General features: G+C 43.0%; 1 long non-coding RNA gene across 1 annotated transcript; it reads left to right on the plus strand.

Annotated features, from left to right (window-relative positions):
- Positions 1–1,682: 1,682 nt before the first annotated feature.
- On the plus strand, positions 1,683–3,538 carry LOC141021002 (uncharacterized). Its single transcript, XR_012181000.1, has 3 exons — positions 1,683–1,852; positions 2,010–2,060; positions 2,128–3,538. It is a non-coding gene; the product is annotated as an uncharacterized lncRNA (long non-coding RNA).
- Positions 3,539–4,594: the final 1,056 nt, after the last annotated feature.

The following is a 4,594-nucleotide window of genomic DNA, read 5'->3' on the forward strand; positions in this document are numbered from 1 at the left end:
TATGCTTAGGATTGGGTCTTGTCCATCACATCATTCTCCTAATGATGTGATCCCGTTATCAATGACATCCAATGTCCATAGTCAGGAAACCATGACTATTTGTTGATCAACGAGCTAGTCAACTAGAGGCTTACTAGGGACACGTTGTGGTCTATGTATTCACACATGTATTACGATTTCCGGATAACACAATTATAGCATGAACAATAGACAATTATCATGAACAAGGAAATATAATAATAACCATTTATTATTGTCTCTAGGGCATATTTCCAACAATATGAGGACACGCGAGTCACGCCGAGTTGATGGCCACAGCCCACAGGACCGTATCAGTTATCTTTGTTTTCTTTCTATTGAGCTGATTCAAAATATTACAGGGGTACAAGCTCAGATGATTGTTCCAGTCCAAGCCGGACATGGACTCTCCAACATCTGGGGCACAAGCAGCTCAGCCCGGTGTCCTCGCTTGAACACTGACATGTTCCCGTTCACCGGCATGTACGTACGTACAGCCGCATAGGTCTTAGCTCCACAACGTGGACACCATGATGAGCACGGCAAGGGTTCAAAAGTGTTGCGTGCATGCGTGTAACTGTGTAAGTGTGTTTTGTGCGTGTTAATTAAATATTCATAACGCTTCATAGATTTAACACAAACTTGTGTGGGTATAGTGGTTAGAGTACGTGGGCTTCAGCAGAGATCCCTGGTTTGATTCTCATGCGACGGCGGTGTTTTTCTTTAAAAAAATTGACAGGTGAGTCCCACATAGGTAGAGTCGTAGAGAGAGAGTGTTGTGATGTTTAACCAGTCAACAGGACAAAATACAGAGCTATACAGTGAGGCAGTGACCGTATAATCACCTCAAGTCGTATATAGTGACCGTATTGACCGTATTCTTAAGTACAATGACCAAAGTGAGCTTTCGACACAAGTTTAATAACAGCGGATGCATTTTACTCTTTGTTTAATTTGGGAGAGCGCCAGGAACATGCCGGGGCTCACACCGATTTGGCTCAAACGTAAGATACTAATCTCCGATCATGGCGACTCTTCCTTTTGCGACTCCAATAGTGAAAGCAGGCCAACACAAACTAATGGAGGACCCGGCCTAGATCAGCAGCAAAGCATAGATTCTTCCCTCCAGACGGGCTAAAATCTGGTGGCCAGATCTCTTAGCTGCATCTCTACCTGAAGCTGTGGCGAGCAGATTTCACTGGTCATCATAATGTAGTTTGGCGACGTGGAAAGCGTACGACCAATTGGCATCGACACTAGTGCCTTAGACTTTAGATTCTTGTTTAGTTCTTTAGTTTATTTTAGAAATTATCATATCTACATTGTGCAATGACAAGTATAGTATATGCTCTTTCAATTTTTCTGGCCAAATCCAGGGCCGGGCCCATAGTGGTGCAAAGTGTGCGGCCCGCAGAGGGCACATAAATTTGAGGGGCCCCAAAAAATTATACAGGCCTAGGCACTGGGCCGTTGTCGCGTACTCCCCCGTTTGCTGGGCGCCTGGGCTGCTGTGGCGTTCGCTCGCGTTCGTGGATCGTTCCCTCAAAAAATAGAAAGATCCATCGATTGTGGGTGTGCGTGTGCGTCGCTCGTGATTTCCATACAGGATGCCAGCGGTTCCAGACTTTCAGTCCAGCGCCGCCTGACTCGCGTCGTCAGTCGAGAGGATCGCATCCCGCCGTCCGCGACTCCCGTCCCGAACGCAGGTACCAGGCAGGACCTGCCTTCCGGCTCCTGATTCCAGAACAAACCGAAGCGGCGAACAAAAAATCGATCCTCTATTCGTCTGCCTTCCAACCCAACGATATGCGATCGTTCTCCAATCCAGTGCCTGGTGAGTCGATCCTCCTTTTGTCTTTTGACTACTAATTACTACTCCCTGTAGTTTAAAAAACGTTCTTATATTATGGAACGGAGGGAGTATATCCTAACTAAATTTCTGATCGATATTGGCTATTTAATCCTAACTAAATTTTGGCATGGATCTTTAGGCCTAGCGATCGCTTCTTGACTCCTCGATCAACGATTGCTATATAGACTAGGTGAGTTAGAATTAGTAATTTTGTATATTTCCAATAGTCCAATTTTATTTTATTCATCCTTGTACAGTTGCATTGGCAGAACAGAGCTTTTTCTAATTTGAAGTTATTGAAGTCCTATATGTGTACTACTACGACACAACAAAGACTTAATATTCGGCCACAATAGCATTTGAAAGCAAAGTGTTGGAGAGGATTGATTATGAGGATATCATTGAAGATTTCATTTCAAAGAATACTAAAAGAATGATGATGTTCACATAAACACTATGCAACCTGGAGTTGAATAGGTATGATTTTTATATATCCAATTGTGTTATGTATGACATTATATCATATACATTACAATTACTTGTTAGTTTTTTTCTAGTAAGATAGGGCCCCGTTTTTAGTATCGCACGGGGCCCCGGATTTTGCCGGCCCGGCCCTGGCCAAATCTATGAAGTGAAGGGCTTCTTCTGGTACAGTAATGGACATAACAAAGTGAAGAGTACAATTCAGTGTGAATCTAGGCAATCATGACAGGAAGACAGCCGCTGCTCAATCACAGTCAAGACCAGGACGTAATAGCGTATCACCCATTATCGAAGAAACAGCGTATCATCCCCCCATCCACCAAAAAGCTCTTCTGTTCTTGCTTTGGTGCACAGCCTTCTTTTTTGTTCCGGTCCTGCTAAGTATAATCATGTCACAAACTTTACATAAAACTGTGCAAAATGGCAACTACATCAGATTCGGAAGTAATTTACTCCCTCCGTCCCGTAATACAAGCTTAGGGAGTAGTTTGCTTCTTTCCTAAATCATGAACTACACAACACAGCCTTCCCATACACTGAGAGTGATTTAGAGCCTGATCTGCCTAACTGCTAATGAGTGATGACCATGCTGCTTTAGGTGCACATGATTTACTATCTTCTTTTTTGAGATGGGACAGAACTGATCCCATTTCAACAGGAGAAATAATTCAGAAAGGAGTTGTGTTGTTCTGTACAGTACCTAGTATTCATATGAATCTCCTAAACGTGAACAAAACACTAATGGTTCCGAAACTGAGGCATGTGAAGCACGATCTAGTATCTTTCTTTATCGCAAAGGATCTGAGAAACTGCGGTTGCAGATCACCGGGTTTTTAAACTTCATCCATTCGACCCTGTGATGATTGAGTATTTGATTTGACAGCATTCTTTCCTTCTTCCCTTTGAAAGTGCCCACTAAAGCAGCTAACTGCATATACTAGGAGAGCTTTGCAGTCTTTTTCAAGAATATGTAGATTATGCAAAAGGAAAAAAGACAAAAGAAGCAAAAGCAAGTATGCAAAAGATGGTGAGGACTATGTATCTGGCCCGGCGATCAGAATTCTATGACAGAGCCATGACAAGGACAATGATATCAATGTATAGCAGACAGATAAGAAGAGTTATTACCATACCTCCATTTCAGCAACGAAACAGTAACACTTAAATATGATATGCTTGCTAAGTGTCACGGCAAGGTTCCTCACTCAGTGTTTGTGAATGTCATTTCAGTAGGTTCTTGCTTTGAAGACAATTCATCAGTATGTAGAAAAATTATTTACCTTTCGGCCAAAGCATTTATGCCATTTCAGTAGGCACCAATAAAATTCAATCTTTTGTAAACCCCCAAGACGTGGATTCCAGTCATTTTCAAGTGAAATTTTAGCCCTTCAGCCGAAATGCAAACCATAATATCAGAAGCTCCAGTGGTGTCTGGAATATTTCTGAAACTGTCATTTGGAATTATATCTAGCTACCATTAATTTCCAATATTTATAAAAAAGAGTCTTAATATTTTTAAAAAATATGTAAGCAATTATTTGACGAGCATGGTTTGGGAGTAAGATATCGGTGTACTAAAGTTTGGGTCTTTTAGCACCCCAAACTTGTGCACAGATAGTAGTAGCTTTCCCGACAGCAAAACTTGCCGGAGGGCGGCTGTGGACAAGCTCAAGACTTGGTTGACAAAACCACGAACAAGATCTCCAGGCAGGTGATTGAGAAGTATTAAGATAGTATAGAAGATCAAGACTGAAGTTGCCGGCAAGCTCCTTGTCGGCAAGCAAGTGAAGATCCGACAAGCTCCGAGCCGGCAAGTTCCCACGACCTGGCCATCGCTCCACCTCAGCGACCAGCTCATCACCTGTCAAGTAGGTGTCTAGCGGGCAGGTAGTTAGGTGAATTATGTTTGGGTACGTGTCAGCTCACTGGCGAAGGCACAACTTTAATGACACCCGTCGCAGGGGCGTGTCGAGTTAATATGAGGTAGCTGAGCAAACAACATAGAAGGAATGACGATCCTTGTCGGCAAGCTTCACTAGTGTGACACCTCACGGCGCATTTAATGCCCTTGTCCTAATCCGTGGGAGTTAGGTACGATAGCATTGTAGCCACTATTTACAGAGTATATTTACCATGTTGTTATTATGGAGACCCCTTAATCTATAAAAGGAGGCCCATGACTACATTTACAAGGGTCGGAACATTGCTTATTTGCACACATAGCTGCACTTCCCGTGCACC

This window comes from Aegilops tauschii, chromosome 3, assembly GCF_002575655.3.
Source record: "Aegilops tauschii subsp. strangulata cultivar AL8/78 chromosome 3, Aet v6.0, whole genome shotgun sequence".
Classification (NCBI taxonomy): Eukaryota; Viridiplantae; Streptophyta; class Magnoliopsida; order Poales; family Poaceae; genus Aegilops; species Aegilops tauschii.